Genomic DNA, 21,940 nt, shown 5'->3' with positions numbered 1-21,940 from the left:
TGAATAGACCACATGAGTTGCATACTCAGTAACTTTGTCTGACCCACTTGTTTTTTTCTCCTTACTTTTGAGGAGGAGGAAAATTGTGCAAAAGGAAAGACTGTTATTCAAGCTGAACCCTTATTCATACTGTGGGAAGGAAATCATAGTCCCTTACTCCACATTCTTCCCACAGTAATTGGGAGAAAAGGTTCAAAATCACAAGTTAGAATAGGCTCTAGACCCAGGGTCAACAACCTGCAGCTCTACAGCCACATGTGGCTCTTTCACCGCTCTGCTGCGGCTCCCTGTCACTCAAAATATGTGTCACAACCGCCAATGTGCAACACCCGTCGGCACACGATTTATTGAACTTTTCAATAACCATGGATATAATTGAAGAAAAGAAAAGTTTCAGAAGAAAACAGAACGTTTAATTCAACTACATATGCTAGTTTTGTGGCCGCTCAAGAAATAGTCAGGCATGGGAAGGGTTTTGTGGCTCCCGGTGTTTTCTTTTCTGTGGGAAACAGATCCAAATGGCTCTTTGAGTGTTTAAGGTTGCAGACCCCTGCTCTAGACCAAGATCAAGAAGCAGTGGGGAAACACTAATGTAGAGTAATTGGTGAATATTTCTCCTTGTCTGATTTTAACCTGAGATCTCTTTGTTCAACGTCATTTCCTCAAAGAAATTACTGCTTTCAATCAACAAATGCTAAAACCAAAAGCCAGCGGGGTGCCTGACTGCAAAGCACAATGTCTCAGAATGTGACTAAGTGTGTGCTTTTGCACACTTTCAAGAAACAAATTCAAGGTATTCCTATATATAAAGGGCTTGTAGCAGACAGCTTGGCATGTCTACCTCTGACAACTTATTGCATGTTGCACTCTAGAAATAAACTTCACCTCTGCTTCAACAACCTGAGTTCTTTCCCAGCTCAGAAATGAACCTTGCTTAGATTTCTTTCTAACAATGCCATTAAGGATTAATTTCAAGGACTCTAGTATGTTGTCCTTACTAGAAATGTAATGAATCTGAAATTCATTGGGTGGGCTTCCAGTCACAATCAAATGAAGTCTTTTTCCCAATTTCTGCTGGTAAAATCAGTGGGATTTGAAAGTATTTAATTTAGCAGGTTATGCTCTATTACAATCTGGAAATAAACCTTATTAAAATGAGTCCAGTACAGTAATTCAGAGAAGCCATGCATAGGATTCCATGTAGAATACCCAAGAAGTTAGAAATGGTAGCAATTTGCTGGCCTTCATTGAAACTGCTGGAAGGTTATCAGAAAATCTCAGATTGCAAGATAGAGTGGAAAGTTGAAAAATCATTTCCAAAAATGTAAGTAGCAAACTACTTCCATACTGTTGCCAAGAAGAGTGCATGAAAGGTGTCCAGGTCGTCACCCAGAGCTCAGCTTGAGAGAAGCTTTCTATTTAAGACTGTTTACACCAGGGGTGTCAAATTCAAGACCTGTGGGCGGATCCAGCCTGCGGGGTGCTTAGATCTGGCCGCCATGGAAACAGTGAAGGTCCATCCCATGGTGCCTCTGCCAGTGAAAATGGAGCTGGGAGGGGCTCCGTTTTTGCTGGCAGAGGGCTGCAGGAGGCCATCGCGGCCGAAAACAGAGCTCACAAGAGCCACATGTGGCCCTCCCAAGCTCCGTTTTCACTGGCAGAGCGCTCGGGCCACAGGTACCCCCCAACACAAATAACGTCAATCTGGCCATGCCCACTCTGGCCATGCCCCTCCACCCACCCCCCAAGGTCAAAAGAACCCTGATGTGGCCCTCAATGAAATTGAGTTTGACACTCCTGGTTTACACGGTCTCCTCCTCCTCCTCTTCTTCTTCTTCTTCTTCTTCTTCTTCTTCTTCTTCTTCTTCTTCTTCTTCTTCTTCTTCTTCTTCTTCTTCTTCTTCTATTCCTATTTTCAGAAGCCGAGAATCGGTATCATATTTTATATATCTAGAACATAAAATTATTTCTATAATTTAAATAAAATATTCATATTTGATTTGATTGTAGGGATCAGTTTTACAGGGTTATTTTTAATCTACCGTGATTTATTGGATTTTATGGTACTGTTTTGCATTAATATCATAAACCACCCAGAGTCTTAAGATAAAGTTGGCATATAAATAAATGTAATAAATACTAAGTGCATCAAGGTCAAGAAATATGACAATAGGCTTCTGGGGAGATGAAGTGCACTCTTAATATACACTCTTATTTACGTGATCTCTAATCAAACGTTGGGTGGTTGCTGAACTTTGCTAAAAACCATTTTTGTTCAGCCCTTAACTTCAGACAACTGCTGTGAGATACCACTTGCATCTTCCTGGCCTTATTTTCAGCCAGTGTTATAAGGGCCATTTCTCTTAACCAGTGCCAATCTCTAAACAAATCCCAATTACTTTGGCTGACTGCAGAAAGGGATGAATTTCACTCTAATGAACACTATGAATAAATTCAAGCTGAGCCTGTATATCACTGTTATAGCACAACATGTTAGATTATAACAACTTGCAAGCATCAAATAATATCTGTAAAGGATTATCTTCGCAAAAGCTCCAAAAAGCGGCAGCATTTACATTAATGTGATTATATATTACAATTCAATTTTTCAGCTAAAGGGCTCCAAAAGAAGGTATTGGAAGTTTTAGTATATGTCGTATAACACACCCTGATTAAAACAAAATCAAGCTTAAAAAAAAGGGGGGCAACAAGCCTTTTTTAGCACCTTTGAATTTAGCTAGCCATCCTAAACAGCAAATCGAGCAGAGGAAAAAAATGTTAAAGCAAGTCTAATGAAAGGAGCAGAGAAAAGAAATGTCCAACAATGGAGTTAATGGTGCTTTCCTATGGAAATTAACATCAAGCAACATGGCGGACAGGAAGTTGTTCCTCTCACCAAGCCTGTGTTGATGGAGAGAGTCACAATGGAACCTTGGTTAATATTTGGGCTTGTTGATGTTGCGCCTGATCTTCCGGGCTCATCCATCTTATCTCTCTTGTTAATTTTCTTTAGTAAATGACTGTTACTCACATCAGCTGCTAATCTTCTTAAGGATTTACAAACAAGATCTGGAAGAGGTTTTCGTTGAGAATGATCATAAGCCTATGATCTATTCTCTATTCCTCTTTGGCTACCATTACTATTAAAATCTCAAGTGCCAAACATTTTTGCCTATTGCAGATATAATTGATGGTACTATGTCCTTGGTGTAATTGCTGTATAGGTATATACATTTTCAGAGGAAACTGTTAACCTTCCACTGATAACCCTAACCACAACTCTAACCCATTTGTCAGGTGGGGGGAAGCACATGTCAGTCAAAATAAGTGGACATAGTTGACTAGTATATGACACTCATTGGCGAGAAAAAGCATTTTGGTGGGCAAAAAAAGAACAAGAGCCAATATCTTTAAGTTTGTATCTCTAAGTGTTTACAGACATGTATTTTTCTTTGGATAGTCAGTTTTGTCTAGTGTTTAAGGCATCAGGTGAGAAACAGGGAGATTGTGAGTTCTAGTCCTGCCTTAGGCACAAAGCCAACTGGGTGATCCAGTTCCTTTCTCTCAGCCTTAGGAAAGAGGGAATGGCAAATCATTTTCAAAAAATCTTGCCAAGAAAACTGCAGTGAACCGTCTAGGAAGTTGCCAGGAGTCAAGTGTCTCAAAGGCACACACATGCAAAAATTCTCTTTCACGTGTTGAAATTTCAACTTTGTCCACTCATTGTTGAAAATGTCAGTATAAACTGCAGCAAAATTGTCATCTTGATAAAACTTCCAAATGTGAATGATTTCATTTAATTCTGCTCAAACCTACCATCCTAAAAGAGAGCTCACTTTAATGTACTGGGACATCTACTGTAAATGTCAATTAGTCTCTCAGTTTGCCCTCCTGTAACCTATCAAATTACAGTGCAAGGAGTTGGTTGTCTTCTAAATTAGGAAATCCTGATCCCATACTGACAGTCACTCCCCATAGGTTTCTCTGTATTTCCTTTCCTTTCCTTTCCTTTCCTTTCCTTTCCTTTCCTTTCCTTTCCTTTCCTTTCCTTTCCTTTCCTTTCCTTTCCTTTCCTTTCCTTTCCTTCCCTTCCCTTCCCTTCCCTTCCCTTCCCTTCTCTTCCTTCTTTCCTTCCTTCCTTCCTTCCTTCCGTCCATCTGTCCATCCATGATGGTTTTAAAGCTACCTTAAATCCTTACTTAGGTCTGCTATCTATTTGTTACTTTAAGGACCTGAGAATTAGAACATTCTCTTAACTTCCTTAAGATACACTCAGTTCTGTTAGATTTTCACAATCTTCAGGTCTGATGGGATTGTAAGTAACAGAAGTCCCAAAGTCTGAAAATCCTAACACTGAGTCTAGGCCATCAAGTTTGGAAAACAAGCCTAAACGTCTCTTTGTGAATGCTTAAAAAACATAATGCATGTAGTCTTTGATTTATGACCCACTGTTTAGTTGTTTAGTGACTGTTTGAAGTTATATTGCCTCCACAAAAGGTACCTACAATCCAGATTCAAAATTCTAATACCCCCCTCAAGTCACCTGACTGTATTTTGGGCATTTGGCAATTGGCCTACTCTTACTGCCATTTGCAATGTCCCGCAGTCCAATGACCACAATTTACAACATTTTTTCCAGAAACTGGCATTTACTTCTGATTTCTAGCAAAAAAACCTCTCATAGTAAACAATGGGTTTGCTTAACAACCATGGTATTTACTTAATGATTGCTTAACAACTGCTGCCAAAAAGATTTGCTTAATGATTGGCACAGTTTAAGAGCTCAATTATGGTTGTAATTTGAGGACTACCTATAAATAAGGCTATCAGATCAGGGTTGCAGTAATCCAGATGACCCTTGGATGGGCACACAAAAAACTGGAAAGATTTTGCATCTAGATTTTTGCCTACTAGATCCAATAGTCCCAATTTAGTGGAAATCCAGATTTATTTTTCACTCCCCAGGTCTGTGATGAAGGAGAGAGGAAAAATTAAATAGCTGAAGGGAGTATGGGAGGACTATGAATCTACGATATTTATTCATTATAATCTTTTTTTCAGTCCTGATAAAATTGTGTTAAACACACCGGCCTTTGGTATTTTACTTTTGTTCTTTTCTTTAGCAAAACGTTCCATACAATGGCTTTATTAAACATGCAGTATGAATATGCGTGTTCTTATAAAAGGCACACATAGGAAAGAGACCAAAAACTCTGCCCAAATTGGCTTTGAAATCTATTACTTAAGTTTCCAGAGATGGATCCACCTTAAGAAAGGTCCAAGGAGTTAGAGGGAAACCAAATATAGTAAAAGGAAGTTGGGAATGTGGGTGTCAGGTTGTCAGTAATCTGACAGCTCTGGTAACTACCCTCTAATCCAGCCGGCTCCAGCCACGCTCTCGGCTGACACCGCAAGGACTGACTGACAGCTGAAGAGCGAGCACTTTTTACAGGCAAAAGTGACATTCAGTCTATTAAGGCTGACAAGCACAAAGCAGAGATTTGCCCTGAATGGTTTGATACTGAAGCCTAGTAAAGGGGTTATTTGAAAGGTCTTAGAGAAAGTGTCAGACTCAAGCTCAGATGATAACAATATTGTAATGATAGCACTGGACAATGAAGGGCTATGATTGCCGATACAGGCTGGGAAGATTGGAGGTGGATATTGAACGCAAAATGCCAGTTTATAGCTGCAGGCTTTTCAAAGGCAAGCATGCAACAACTCTGAACAATGTTCTTATTAAAAGGAAATCCTGCAACCCAGAGACAGGACAGCCACACCCGTGCATAAGAAGACTGACAGACAGACGGACAGACAATAGGCAGAAATAATATTATATATACAGTACATACGTATGTACATGTGTGTACACATGTCTATAAGTATGTATATACCTGCATGTATTGCATGCATATAGTGCGTACATACGTGTGTCTTATGGATCAAAGTTCAGCTTGGATGCATCTCCATATTAGTGTTTAGAAGATCGCGAAACTGCAGTGGGGAAAATCAGAGGTGTCCATCCATTGCTTTGACTCTTGTCAGTCCCAGGCAACCTTGCCAGTGGGAAAGGATGGTCAAAAGTCTAATCCAAAAAAACTGGATGATGTCAGATTTATTATTTCTGATGTCAGTAATTGCCCTAAAGCAGGGGTGTCAAACTCAAGACCCGGGGGCCAGAGCCGGCCCACAGGGTGCTTAGATCTGGCCCTCAGGGCTGCCCTGGAAACAGTGAAGGACTGGCCTGCAGTGCCTCTGCCAGCAAAAATGAAGCTCGGGAGGGCCGTGTGCGGCTCTCCCAAGCTCTGTTATCACTGGCAGAGGGTTGCAGGAGGCCATCACAGCCAAAAATGATGCTCAGGAGCCCATTTTCACTGGCAGAACGCTCAGGTCACCACAGGCGCCCCTGAAACGAGTGATGTTGATCTGGCCACGCCCCTGCCCCCCTCAAGGTCAAACACAACCATGATGCGGCCCTCAATGAAATTGAGTTTGACACCCCTGCCCTAAAGTATGAGCAGTTGTGTTGATTAGGTGTCAGGAAGGGCATCCGGCCAGTAAACGCTCAGCTCCATTCAGTGCCCAGACTCCACCCTGATACAAGGGATTGCAGGGTCATAAAAAAGGGAGGGGAAAAGCAGCTATGTTGATTAACCTCCAAGGAAGACTATATTCAGATAAAATGAAGAGCTGGAGAAATCTTATATTGTGTTGTAGATTCCAAAAACCACTGCCATTTACTTTCATGGCAACTGCTAGTAAGTACAGTTTCCTCTCTAGAGATACTTTATTGGCACAGATAAAAAGTTGGTGTTGAATTAAAAAAAATGCTGTTTCCAAAATAAGGAATAAAGCTGCCTTTTTGTAAGATTCTATTCTTTAGTGCATTAGTAAGACCACGCTTGGAATACTGCATCTACTTCTGGTCACCAAGATACAAAAAAATGCGGAGGCCCTAGAAAGAATGCAGAGAAGAGCAATAAAGGTGAAAAGGGATCTGGAGGCTAAATTGTAGAAGGAACAGCTAAGGGAATTAGGTATGTTTAGCCTAATGAAGAGAAGGCTTAATCATCTTCCAATACTTGAAGGGCTGTCATCAGGGGTGGGTTCTAACATTTTTTACTACCGGTTCTGTAGGCGTGGCTTATTTTGTGGACGTGGCTTGATGGTCATGTGACAATTATTTAGGATTTAGCAGAGGTACTGGTCTACCAGGCTTTTAACTGCTTGCAGTGCTGTATCAATCTACTCATGTATTTTTGCAGGCATCGGTCTACTCATTTGTTTTCTTTTAACACTGATCAGCTGTAGGGTGGCCCTTTGAAGCCCTGCGGCAAGAGTTTAAACAGTTTTTTTCTCTCTAGCCATCAGCTGGGACTCAGGAGGCAGCAATAGATTTGGGGTGGGGCCAAATAAAAGGTAAGAATAACGCGGGGGGTAGGTGGGAGGGGCGGGGGGCAGAACCGGTTCGGTGATGTCATATCGTCACCGCTACCAGCTCGGGAGAACCGGGCCGAACCGGGAGGAACCCACCACTGGCTGTCATAGAGAAAAGGGGGTGGATCTATTTTCCAAAGCACCTGTGGGAAAGACAAGAAGCAATTAATGGAAGCTCATCAGAGGGAGATCCAACCTGGAACTAAGGAGAAATTTCCTGATAGTGTCTATAGAGATTCTCAGTCAATTAGATCACAGTTGTCCCAAAGGCGCTTTTTCAAAAGACAACTGGACTTTGTTTTTCCTTGAAGACCTTTCGCTTCTCATTCAAGAAGCTGAAAAAACTGAAGAAGTTCTTCAGTTCTTTCAGCTTCTTGGATGAGAAGCGAAATGTCTCCAATGGAAAACAAAGTCCAGTTGTCTTTTGAAAAAGCGCCTTTGGGGCAAATTTCCTGACCGTAAAAACACTTAATCATGGAGCAGCCTGCCTCCCAAAGCTGTAGGTGCACCATCACTGGAGGTTTTAAAGAAAAGATTGGACAACTATTTGTCCAAAATGCAATAACATCCTCTGCCTTGGGCAGAGGGCTGATCTAGAAGAGCCCAAAGTTCCCTTCCAGTTCTGTGCTTCTATGCTTCAGCAGTTTACAGCCTCCTGTTTCAAAGGGAGTATGCCCTCAAATGGGAGTAGGATTTGTGAGTGTTTTAGAGACACATGTGGCTGGCTATTGTGGGAGACAGGACATTGACCTTAATGAACCTTTGTATTGATTTAGCAATGGCACTCTTTACTTTTTACAAGTCAAGCTATTCTCCAAAGCACCTGAGGGCAGGACAAGAAGCAGTGGATGGAAACTAATCAAGGAGAGAAGCAACCTAGAACTAAGGAGAAATTTCCTGACAGTTAGAACAATTAATCAGTGAAACAATTTTCTTCCAGAAGTTGTGAAAGCTCCAACACTAGAATGTTTAAAGAATAGGTTGGACAACCACTTGTCTGAAATGTTATAGGGCCATGATGGCAAACCTATGGCATGCGTGCCACAGGTGGCATGCATAGCCATATTGGTGGGCACACGAGCTCAGCTCCGGCGCGCATGTGCGTGCCAGCCAGCTGATTTTTGGGCCTTCTGGGCCCACCAGAAGTAGGGAAACATGTTGTTTCCTGCCTCCAAAGTCCCGTTTTTCTCTCTCCCCAGCCTCCAGAGCTTTTCTAGGAGTCTGGGGAGGGTGAACCCCCCCTCTCCGGAGGCCCTCCGGAGGCCGAAAATGGCTCATTTGCCAACTTCCAGTGGGACTGGAAGTAGGCAAACAGGCCACCCGGTGGGTGGGCAAAGGCCGTTTTCACCCTCCCCAGACTCCTAGAAAGGCTCTAGAGGCTGGGAGAGCAAAAAATGGCCCTGCCATGCCATCGTGTGCCAGGAGCGGGGGGAGCGGGGGGGTTGCGTGTGCATGCGCGGGGGCAGAACACGTAGAATTATGGGTGTGGGCACACGCTCACATGCCCCCCCACTCCTGGCACGCAATGGCAAAAGGGTTAGCCATCACTGTTATAGGGTTTCCTGCCTGAGCAGGGGGTTAGACTAGAAAACCTCCAAGGTCCCTTCCAACTTTGTTATTCTATTCTATTCTATTCTATTCTATTCTATTCTATTCTATTCTATTCTATTCTATTCTATTCTATTCTATTCTATTCTATTCTATTATTCTATTCTTTCTTAGAATATATGCTAAATTAGAAAAAAAAAATCATTTGCATATCTCTTCCAGAATGTAACATGGACAAAACCACAGACAGTGATTTGTGCCGTGTTCCATCCTTAGAAGTGGTGAGACCCATTTGCTTTTCCTTGCAATCATCCCTGCCTGATGGGGTGAGGAACCTATCCTATCATTTCTGGGAAACCTTCACAGTAGCTTTTAGGAAGCATGGAAGAAAAAGCAGGGGGTGGGGGGAATCCTTATAATACTATAAGGAGAAGTCAATGAGAAGAGGGTTGATTTAGCAAAGACTGTAAAAGATTCATATTGCAAACTGCAAAATGTCGCCAGGGAAGTGGCCCAGAGAGAGGAAAAGCAGTTGGCAGGAAGCAGTGAGCTGAATGATGATCTAGCAGTAGGCCTTGTGTATCTTAAACAGGAAATATTGTCACAGCAGGAGATCTTTCTGCCAGTCACAAGGGACAAACATGTTAGTATCATCCTGCTTCCCCTTTTATCCCCCTCCCTTTATTAACATAGAAGCTTTCTGCTTTTCAGAATAGGCCCTATTCACTTGAGTTCAGTCACTGTTTGATAGATTTTGTATTTTCAGAATCTGGACTAGTAGAGATCAAAACCCTACATTCCACACCATTAAACTGTTTGGGCCAGCTCTATCACTAGACAAAGTTGTTTGATCCATTTAATCTGGTCTTTCTCAACCTCAGAAACTTTAAAGCGTGTGTGTGTGTGTGTGTGTCTCTCTCTCTCTCTGTGTGTGTGTGTAAGAGCTGTGGTGTCACAGTGGTTAGAATGCAGTACTGCAGGCTAATTCTGCTAACTGTTGGCTGCCAGCAGTTTGCCAGTTCAATCCTGATTTAAGGTTGACTCAGCCTTCCATCCTTCTGAGGTGGATAAAATGAGAAGCCAAATTGTTGAGGGGCAATAGGCTGATTCTGTAAACCACTTAGAGAGGACTGTAAAGTACTGTGAAGCGGTATATAAGTCTAAGTGCTATCGCTAAGTATTACACACACACACATATACACACATATGCACACACTAGTTAATTTTTACTGCTGGAATAATTCAGAATTGATCTATTCATTTTTAAAGGTTCTGAGTATCTATTTTTACATGTTCCATGCAACCAACTATTTTTCATCTCTGTTGAGTGAAGGGGACCCTCCCAAACCCCTTAGATCCCTGGACTTAATTCTGATATAAGCACCACACACATCTATATTTAAAATGCTTCATTCTGACCTTCTGTACTATTGTTATCCAGGAGCAGAGCTGTTTCTACTATTTATTGCTACTACTCTAGAATCTCTAGAATCTACTATTCTACTACTTCTCTGGGAAGCAGGGGAAAGGATACTGTCTGAACTGGTGACAATGTGAAGGTAGGAGTTGTGGTAGTAAAAGGTATCCCCACCCTCAAACATGCATGCATTCACTACTAAGCCTATGAGATCCCCCTCCCCACATCCCCATGAACTGCTAAAAGTGCTCTTGTAAGAAAACATTCACAGTAAACTGAATTGACCCTGAGTGGCAACCAGGAAGTGACTCAGTCAGGGACCTGTGGCCCAGTAAACCACATTTTTTATATTCTATACAGGCCACATCTCAAATATAATATGGCTAGCACGCTGACCTAGTAGGAAAGGATAAATAATAAGAAGGTGACCCTGATGGGGTTATCAACAATATTATAACATCATGTTACGATTTCCATGGTATCCACCCTTTTCTGTGTCTTTCCTTTGCATCTAGTTGTGCAAGGACATACAAGCCCTGGTTCGGCCTTTGCTCAAACTTTCCAACAAGCCGCCAAAGCTTTGCTGAGAGTCCACTATGCATTGTATTGTTTTCATGCCTAATAATGTTATGTTGCATCTTCAAAATGATTTGGTTGCTTTAAGTTTTGGCCACAACAGAGACATCTGCTAATCCAGTAGGCATCTTTACCTGATGATCAGAAGGCCCTTTGCAACACAATGTCATTAATTGACATGGCTGATTGCTGAGGTAAATGTACCTACAAGGGAGTAAGTGTCACTGAGCAGAGGATGAATGAATAAGAAATATTTTTTTATACTAAATGGAAATGCCAATATAAAAAAATTGTTATCACGTGATGTGAAATTTCCTTCCATTTAGAGCAGTGGTGTCAAACTGGCGGCCCGCAGGCCGGATGTGTCATGCAAAGGCCACGCCCACCCCAGCTCTGCAAATAGGAAAAATGTCGCGAAACATCACATGACGGCAATATGATGCTGCAAGTTTGACACCTGTGATTTAAAGAGTGTCTTCTCTCCATTTCTCAAATGTATGTTAGATACAACACCATTATTGTGAGTTCTGGAGAAGGTTATGCTTAGCATTTCCACGTAAAATATTTCTGTAGGATTTTTAAAAATCATACTCTACTGAGCAAGGAAATAGATAGCTTTAAGCCATAAACTCACGTTTCACACTATGCAAAAACAGCCATCAAAGTATGGTCCAGCACTCTATAAAACAGGCCAGTATTTTGCTCATTTGCCTCTCCAGAATATTATTTTAAATGCTAAATTTCCACAAAATGCAGAAGACTTATATAGGAATGATTCAAGATATTTCATTTTCCTCCATGTTAATTTTACATTAGTTTTGCTTCTTACTTGTTCAGGGTAAGAAATCAGCCCTATTCTTTGATATAGTGCTTATGATAAAGATCTATATTATAGCAAAGGAAAAAATTTAATATGCAAATTTTGGGGACCAATTACAGAATAGCAGACATCTAGCCTTGCATTTATTTCTGGTTACAACCATTTGTGGTAGGAATGTCAACTACTGTTTAAATTATAAGACCAAACAATAGTAAATATGGGGCATTTGTTCGCTCTGTTTAATATTTTCATTTTAATTCTTTAGTGAGAAAGAATCTCATTTACAATTTCCCAAATAGTAGTTATAGGAAATGTTGAAGATGGTAGATGATAAAGGTTGGCCTCTGTGGCCCCAAGGAGAAGAATTTAGTCATAAAAATGAACATAGTCAAAACATGTTTATAAGCCAAACCCGCTTTTAGTTGAATATACTTATATTTAACAACCATTTTAAACTGGGACCAACATCCTGATCCTAGACAACACGGCTTTAATAGAAAGCGTCTCTAAATTTTAAATGCTTTTAATACATTTTAAAAACAGAACAATAAAAAATCAGCAAGCATACTTCAAAGAGAAAAGGGTGCTGCTACTAGTGTTACAGATGTGGTGCTGATTTTCACCGGTTGTAAAGATCTGGAAACCTTCTGCAAGTGTTAAAATTCGTGGCACATCCCTCCCAAACATACAAATGCAGGTAGGAACACTGCTCAATCAAAATTCCTGAGTAGAAAAATGACCCTCATGAAAAGTATGGTGACATTTGAACATGCCAAATAATCTCCCATGTTAGGACAATTAGATAAATATTCACTGTTCCAAAAACAGCAGATGTGACACCTGTTGTTGTTCATTGTAGTGTGCCCTGTCATTTCAGCCCCATTTTCAATAGCTATAGGTAAAATCCTGATTGAGCATTGTATTAAAAGAAAAAGTAAAGCCCTTTCACATTTCTGGCCTAAAATCTAGTCACAGTTCCTTTGAATGATTGAGTGGCAATAATCCACCTTTTGGCTGGACAGTCTAAATTCATTTCCTTTTATTCAGAATCAGGGACCACAGGATACATTCTCTTCCATGTATACGTCTCGATTAGAGATGAACACTTTTCCATTTTTCCTCCATAGAAATGTGGCCATGATATAACCTCTCCATCAAACGTTACCCAAAATCAATGTCCAAGCCCCCATAATAATTACAAGATATGTCATGCAAAAAGTTAATCTTTTGCAGGAAGAACCTGACTGTCAGACAGTCCATTCTTGGTTGCCACATGACAAGTAATAATCAAGAAATATATCACAATAACTATGCTAAAGGAAGGCAAGAAATTAAAAGATATCTCAAAAGGTTAAGGAACCTAAAGCCATCTTGGTCAGGATCCGTTGTAATTGTTGAATGTATTAGCCATGATCATTTTTTCCAAATGGCACAAGTTACAGTTTCAGAGAAAAGAATGGCAAGAAATTGTCAGTAAATTTATATGGGGTGGGAAAAGAACCAGAGTCAAATTATGAGATTCAAAAGACAGAGGTGAACTTGTCCTTCTGAATTTTAAATTGTATGATAAAGCAAGATCCTGTCATGGATAACAGAGTGGATAAAATTTACAAATACTAGAATGTTAATATAGGAAAGAGCTGCCCTAATTAATGGATTTCAAAGACATATAAAGACACAATGGAGAACAAAAATTTTAAAAGGATACACTGTCAGTTTGAAATTCTATAATGAAAATCATAAGCTCAACCATTTCACCATTAGCTTCTTCTACAAATGCTTTTCTTGTTGGACATAATTCCAGCAAGAAAAATGTAATCACATATGCAAATAGACCAGAGATGGTATTCAGCAGGTTCTGACCAGGTTCTGACCAGTTCTGGAGAACCTGTAGTGGAAATTTTGAGTAATACGGAGAACTGGTAAATACCAGTGGGGCCTCTGACTGGCCCCACTCCCATCTATTCTCTGTCTCCCAAGTCCCAGCTGATAGGGAGGAAATGGGGATTTTGCAGTAACCTTCCCCTGGAGTGGGGGGGGGAGAATAGAGATTTTACAGTATCCTTCCCCTGCCACGCCCACCAAGCCACGCCCACAGAACTGGTACTAAAAAAATTTGAATCCCACCACTGATTCAGACCCAATGAATGGATTAAAGATATAGCAAGAATTATTCAATCAAGGCCTTGCAGTGGTTAAAATGCAGTATTGCAGGCTGACTCTGCCCATTGACACGCAAGCTCAAGGTTGACTCTGCCTTCCATCCTTCCTAGGATGATAAAATGAGGACCCAGATTGTTGGGGGCAATATGTTGATTCTGTAAACCGCTTAGAGAGAGCTGTAAAGCACTGTGAAGCAGTATATAAGTCTAAGTGCTATTGCTATTGCTGCTACGGTTGATGTACTTACACATTGCTGGAAGCATAAAATATGATCTTATCAGAGGGAGGAATATTAAGAAAAATGTCAGAATTTGAAACATTTATACAAAACCAATGCCGTCTCATAGGGCGCATATACAAATTCCTATTTTGCTATGACACAAATAAAAAAATGCATGATAAAATGGATACAAAACAGTCATCATGCAACAATGGCAGGAATGATGGACCAAATCCATAAAATTCACTACGAATATAATCTGAATAAAACTAGTACAAATGCTACACAACACTGTCAATAATTTCTAAAATAGATAAATTATATGGTAATAAATGCTGAAAATGCCACAAAACAGAAGAAATGTATTATCACATGTGGTGGGAGTGATAAGAGGCAGACAGTACTATTCAGAAATTTTTGAAAATTAACTTTGAAATGAAATCACAAGGTTTTTTTTTACTAGAAATAATCCCAGAAAATATAAAGAAGGATCGTCATTTATTGAGATAAATGGCAACAAGAATAACTTTTGTCCAACATCAGAATAAAGACACAATTCTAACAACATCTAACTGGAAACTTAAATTTGGAGAATGTACAGCAATGGCAAAATTAACATTAAATTGAAGGAAGAATGATTCCCATATATACAATCTACTATGCAGCAAGACAAATATAAACACAATATGGTTTCTAAAGTTGTCTAAATGTTTATAAGTACTATTAATTGGTTGAAGTATAAAGAAGGGAGAAGTTAGAAATAAAACACTGATAAACTTTTTCAAGTTTCTTTTACTTTTTGTTTTGTTTTTCTTTTTTAATATGCATAAACAACAACAGTGAAGATAGGAAATTGTTACTGTGTAAAGATTTGTTGTATCTTTATAGTGTAACAATACTATATAACAAATGTTCCTCTCTGAAGGAGATGGGTGGTTCGAAAATGTGAAAAATAAGTAAATAAAGTAATTCAATGCACTTTGCTGTTCTTTTATCAATGCTACCCTTAGCCCTGCATGTACAATTTAAGCAACTGTATGTTTCTTAACATTTTAGAAATATTTTTGCCGTCTTTAAATGTCTACCCAAATCATCAGTTTCCATAATCTGCAGTTAAAACTATACTGTACCCAAATAATACATTGTATTACTTAAATTTTTCAATACAATAAAAAAAATATTTTCAAAAATGCTACTATGTGCTAGTCCTAGTATCTTGCCTTTTTCTTTACTTTTCTCAATATCTTTAATAGTTTATAACCTTGACTATATAAAACCTGCAACATCTGGTCCGCTTTGAACATGATTACAACTTTGCCTAATCCCTCCAATTTATTACCAACAGTATCTGGGTTTCTGTGTCCCATTCTCTAGTGCCATTGGGTTGCTGGATGTTTTATTGCAATTCCTTCCTTCCTGTGTTTGCTTTATATTTTGCCTACCGTAGTCTAATTCAAATTCTCCATTCCTAAGCAATTCTCCATTCTCAGTTACATAACAATAATTGCCTTTACATTTTATACCACATCTTTTCTTTATGATATATTTTACTGAGATGACATTTAACTCCAGATCTGGGACATATAAGGGCATCTTTGTTAAATTGAAAACTTCTCCTTTCCCTAATACCTAACACAGTCTCACAGTCTGTCCCCATACCACCACTGAAATGACTTGTCTGTTTGCCAAGTAAGTGGTAGATTTATACTCATTCAATAAAGTGAACCGCTCTTTCTCTTTAATGAAGGTAGAAGTTGTAGCCAAATCAAAACAGATGCTATCTGTTGGTCAATTTGCATTGTTTTATCTCCTTTATGGTTTTTTCTTATACTGGGCTGAGGAAAGTTGTCACTTTTAACATGCAATCAAGTCATTGTAAATGAAACATTTCCTTCTGGACTAACAACTATTTTCTTGACTAAGAACTGTATCTTGCTCGTGAGAGTTATGTAGATTATAGTCTTGTAAGCGATTTATTACACCATTAGTATCTGCTTCCTCTTTCATTTCTAGGCCATATACCACAGCTTGGTTATTTCCAAACAATGCGTTTAAAATGAAGACAACCATCATTTCTTTCTATATCAGAGCTAAATCACATGTACTCATCATTCAGAAGAGACAATAAAAAGCTAAGAAGGAAACAAAAAGGCCAGAACACATCCTGTCCAGCAGTCTACACCCAGATAAACAGGGATTAACACCAGAGAAACAAGCAGGAAACAATACCCTAATCAAAGAACTACCTAGGAGAAAACATGCCTCCACCAAAATTGATGGCAAGCTACTGTATACAAACAGAGAGCAAACCCCATACTCACTAGCACTGAAGATGTTACCTAGTTGGTTAAAGAAACATCTGGAAGCAAACAAATTCAGAGAGCACCAAGAACTCCACAACATTTCTTCCTCTACAAGTATGTTTTTCTTTTCAAGCTAACTTGAAAGCTAACTTATCTTTTCTTTAATTCCTATGCAGACTTGGATCTCTTCCCGAGATACTAGTTAGATAGCTTTCTGGAAATATGCCCTTTGGAGTCTATGGATCTTTTATCATGCAAGTCTTACAGAGCTTTCCAAGTGCCTTTTGATCGATCTAAATGCACAATCCCCAAGCCTACTCCCAAGCAGATCATTCCGGTTGCTCTGTCGTTTGCAATGTCCAAGACTCTTTGCTTCTGCAGTATTGTTCTTCCTTGAAAGAGTTCTTGTCCAGCACAAAGATGATTCCTTGATACTTCATCAATCTTGGATCACAAATGATCAAAGTGAAGCTTCTGATCCTTTCAACTTCTGCACTTATGAAAGATGGACACTTTCAGGGCTGGGGCTGAATTCTACGTTGCTCTACTAATTTCATTTCATTTCTAAACAAGGAAGTAACTCAGTGGTGGGTTTCAAAATTTTTTACTATAGCTTTACTACTCAGCCTTCCATTCTTTCTAAGGTAGGTAAATTGAGGACCCAGTTTGTGGGGGCAATAAACTGACTTTGTATAAATATACAAAAGTATGAAGGCTATTGCTTAACGCATTGTAAGCCGCCCTGAGTCTCCGGAAAAGGGCGGCATATAAATCAAATTTAAAAAATAAATAAAAAAATAAAAAAGAGACTCAGATTTGTTATTGTACATCTTATCTTTGATTCTGTTGCTGGCCTATAATCCCATCAGAATAGAAGCACTCTGTGTGGACGTGGGAGTGTTCCTGAAAGCAGAAATCTAACCTGAGAAAGGATTAGTGCGGTAGGCTTAATACTAAGAGGAAAGAGATGTATTTACAGGAAATGCATGATAAGGATAGGCAAGGCCTAGCACCCAGCTAGCTGCATCCTGTTAGGAGGAGGAGCCAACTACATCTCCTCTGTGTGCCAGGAAAAGGAGAAAAGGAAGAGACTTCAGATGATCACAGCACTAGTGGCTCAGTGATTAGAATGCCATATTGCAGGCAAACTCTACCCACAGTCTGGAGTTCGAACCAGATGGATCTCAAGGTTGACTCAGCCTTCCATCCTTCTGAGGTGGGTAAAATGAGAACCCAATTATGGACTCTGTAAATCACTTAGAGAGGGTTATAAAGTGTAATATATAAGTCTAAGTGCTAGTGCTAGTGCTATTAGATAAAGAGTGGGTAGAGTGATAGATACATTTTATAGAATAGAATAACAGAGTTGGAAGGTACCTTGGAGATCTTCTAGTCTAACCCCCTGCTTAGGCAGGAAACCCTACACCACTTCAGACAAATGGTTATCCAATATCTTCTTAAAAACTTCCAGTGTTGGAGCATTCACAACTTCTGGAGGCAAGTTCTTCCATTTTAAACTCTCTCTCTCTCCAGAACCTACCGACTGTTTGGACATAGGTTATGAGATGATGAAGCATCAGTGCCACTGGATTTGGCTTTCCAACAATAGGAATATATCATGGTGCCTCTGAGACTAAAATTTGGCAAGAAGAAACTTTTCAGAAGGTGCCGAGTTGCTTTTAGTTACCAAAATTTCACTGAAGTTCTGGAAGGGACAAACTCTACATTTCTGCAGCATAGATGTGTGTGTGTGTGTGTGTGTGTGTGTGTTCAGTCCTTGTGCATTCATCTCCACTCTGCACACATGTGAGAAGACAAGAGTTTCAAAGACGAGTCAAGAGTATAGAAAGATGCCAATTGGCCAAGCCCTGAGGCAGATACTTCATTAGCAGAGATTACTTCAGACTCTGCAGGAGAATGGGATAATTCAAGCCAGGGTGCCCACTTTTCAGTCACTAGCCTGGCTTTTAACAAGCTGGCGCGCTCAGAAGGGGGAAAAAAGAACCGATTCAAGGTTCCCCTCAGGCCGTACAAGGGTGACAACTTGTAATAAGCAGATTTGGAGTTCTGGGTAGGTGAGAGCCAGTGTGAAATAACAAATTAAGATGTTTTAAGGTTTCCAGTTTGTTTCCTTCTGAGGTACTATAGCTCAGGCCCATCCGAAGCCACGTCCTGCTTAAGGAACCATCCCTGCCAGTTTACTTAATTCCACCAGTCATCTGGCACTAGTTCTTATATGAACAAATTCAATAAACAGCTAAGTGTGTCTGTGGCCACAGATGAGGCCTCCCTTTGTGCAGAGCAAGCGAATTCTATAAACAGCTACTAAAACAAAATGAGGCCTGCAGCTTTTTAGAAAAGAGTTGGACCCGAAATGTGAAAAGAATGGCTATCTAAAGAAAAGCCTCTGGAATCTGCAGGAGAAGGAAAGGCAGATATAAAATTGAAACAAATCTTTTTCCTGCATTATTATTTTTTTCTTTTAATATTTCCTCAAGCGGTATGACTGGAGAATACATGAATATGCTAATATTTAATAATTCAAACTGTAGTTAAGTTGCCTAGTTATGCATAAAATAAACAATTCCCCTAGGTAGGGCTTCAACTAGTATCATGTCCGTAAAGTAAGGGGGTCCAGGGTCAAATTACCACTCAAGCATATGCATATGCTTCCTGAGTAAATTTGGGCCCATCGTTGGAAAAAAATCAAATCATAGTCATACAACTAATTAAGCACCAGAGACCCTCCGGGTTTAAAAGTAAAGTAAACTAAGTTGTATTTTTTTTAAGTAATCTGATAAAAAAATTCAGAAAGGGTTACATTGTTTTCATTTCATAAGGCTTATTGCTCAATCAACCAATCATATGATTAACTAAGTGTAGAAGTGCTGTTTTCATTATGAGGAACATGATTTTTAAAGTTTTTAGGAGGAATTGTTACTACAGGTAGTCCTCGACTTACAATAGTTCATTTAATGACAGTTTGAAGTTACACTGGCACTGGAAAAAGTGGCTTATGACCGTTTTTCATACATACGACCGTTGCAGCATCCCTGTGGTCATGTGATCAAAATTCAGAAGCTTGGCAACTGATTCATATTTATGACGGTTGTAATATCCCAGGGTCATGTGATCCACTGTTACGACCTTCTGGCGACCAAAGTCAATGGGGAAGCCAGAGTCACTTAACAATTGTGTTACTGACTTAACAACTTGGCAAGAAAGGTCGTAAAATGGGGCAAAACTCCCTTAACAAATGTCTCGCTTAGCAACAGAAATTTTGGTCTCAGTTGTGGTTGTAAGTCGAGGACTATCTGTACAATATCAGTATGATGAAGACCCATCTCATAATTTCTGTGTAGGACTCTCAGTTATCTCATTGAGTCAAATTCAGACAATTTAATACCTGCATTTATTTCCCATCAGTAATATATCCAGATCAAGATCAGGCAAAGATACTAAGGCTGAGTCCCGTTCCCCTATAATGGAATATTATTACACTCCGCATAGGCAATAAAATGTCCACACACCCAAAACTGGAGCTGGTCAAAAGAAGGAACCCAACAATACAAGAAGGTGTTCCTTCAGGACAGGATTCCTTTCTCCTGTAGGTCTGACACTCCCATCATACTTGACCATTGGCCATTCTGGCTTTACTGGGACCATGTTGACACAAATTCAGTCAATGAATAAATAGCTGGGTGGTGGCATCCTCCTGGTTTAACAACCGGTTCAGTGATCGCATGATATGTGTATGTGTGCACAGTTTGAAGAAATCTTCACTTCCGGGTTTCTTCGGAGGAGTAACACAGCTGATTTGTGCGGCAATCCGCTCTGCTGCGCGAATCAGCTGAGAAGATAAAGGTAGGAAAATAGCACGGGTAGGCAGGTGGGCCCATCTGATTGTTGGGGCAAACCAGTTCGCTCCCAGCTGATTGTCAGAGCTACTGATTCGCCTGAACCGTCCAAACCGGTAGAATCCCACCCCTGGCTGGGGCTAATGGGAGCATAAGGTCAACCAACCTCTGGAAGGCTTCCTGTTTTTGCGGAAGGCGGAAAAGACAGTTTCAATGGTACTCATCCCTTTTTCATCAACATGTGTTCAGCTGGAAATGTTACCCTCCCAAAGCATTTGTGCATGGTACGGTGAAAGAAAAACATACACAAAATCTGCCATTCTAATTCAGATGATGAATATAAAAAAAGACATGGCTCCTTGTAGCAAATTTTGAAATGGCTTTTTATTCCAAGTAGGAAAAATCATCCTTACCCTGCAGGGAAAATATAATAACTTCCTCAGCAGAAGTACCACATTTAGGAAAGAAGTCTGGTATTCCCATCAAATGTCTAATAATTTATCATTTACTACCTAGCAAAACCTGTCCTATCAAAGCAGACCCGGCAAGTTTATCCTTTCTTCTTCTAGGCAGTTTAAAACCCACATGATATCTTAGAAGCTGACAAAATAACGGCATCAACTTACTGTAATTTACATTTTGATACATTTTGTTCATTTTCCAGTTTCTTAAGTCATGGCACTGAGCCACTTGGACCTACTTACTTGGCTATTTCATTTGGAGAACTCCCAAGAATGCTTTTGTGATGAAGCCTGCAAAGATCTTTGGATATGAGCCATCTGAAGGAGCTATACGAGATGTAAATTAACCGTGCTGCTAATATCTAATAAGTCTTGATTAAAACATTTAAAGTATCTCAACAGTTCTGAAGGGCAGCTGTGTTTTTTATGTTCCTTTCTAGGGTTTGGGATTGTTTTGTTTTGTTTCTTTTAGCAAAGATAAGGCTAGTCCACAACTCACAACCCACAATTTCTATCAGAAGAGCAAAGAGTCCTTGGAAATGGCTTAGAATGCATTGCAAAGACATTGATGATGCCTGTTGTGGCCTGTCGGCCGCTGGCCCCTCCAGCAGCTAAATCAGATGATGAGGAGGTATGGGAGTCAGAGCTCCAAGGGGGAAGAAGGAATGGATCTGTCAGAGAGAGAAAGAGAGAGAGAGGCAGAGCCTGGGCAATCCGTCAGCCCTAGATGAAGAGTCAACGGCAGCCCCCAGGTCTGGAGGTGGCTGATGAGGAAGAGGAGGAACAGTTGGGTCCAGTGCCTGACACGCAGATGCACAGAAGGCAGAGGAGAGGAGAGCAGTGGAAATCTGTGGGCCGATCCTTGGGTGATAGAGCCACCGCTGCTAGCAAAGCCCCACCCTAGCTCTGGGGATAAAAGGCAGGGGGCGGAGATAAATAGATGTGGCAGACAACTATTCATCTTCCGGCCGGCCAGACTTGTTAGCCTGCTGTGAGAGAGAGACTTTTTGCCGGGGCTGCAGGCACTCCTAATAAAGGAATCGGTGATTAATTACAGAGGGTTGGTCATATTTGGGGAGCTGGGTCAGAACAATGTCATTGCCAATGCCTTCCAGAGATTCCATAATATGAGGGCATA

At 40.2% G+C, this 21,940-nt stretch overlaps 1 long non-coding RNA gene across 1 annotated transcript; it reads left to right on the top strand.

The window, feature by feature from the left end:
• The first annotated feature begins 17,562 nt into the window (after positions 1 to 17,562).
• On the top strand, positions 17,563 to 21,203 carry LOC117674865 (uncharacterized). Its single transcript, XR_004594023.3, has 2 exons — positions 17,563 to 17,700; positions 21,006 to 21,203. It is a non-coding gene; the product is annotated as an uncharacterized LOC117674865 (long non-coding RNA).
• The last annotated feature ends 737 nt before the right edge of the window (positions 21,204 to 21,940 follow it).

Source organism: Pantherophis guttatus, chromosome 1 (assembly GCF_059756535.1).
Source record: "Pantherophis guttatus breed Tessera chromosome 1, ASM5975653v1, whole genome shotgun sequence".
Classification (NCBI taxonomy): domain Eukaryota; kingdom Metazoa; phylum Chordata; class Lepidosauria; order Squamata; family Colubridae; genus Pantherophis; species Pantherophis guttatus.
The sequence above is the reverse complement of the archived record's forward strand: the minus strand, read 5'-3'. Positions and strand labels throughout refer to the sequence as shown.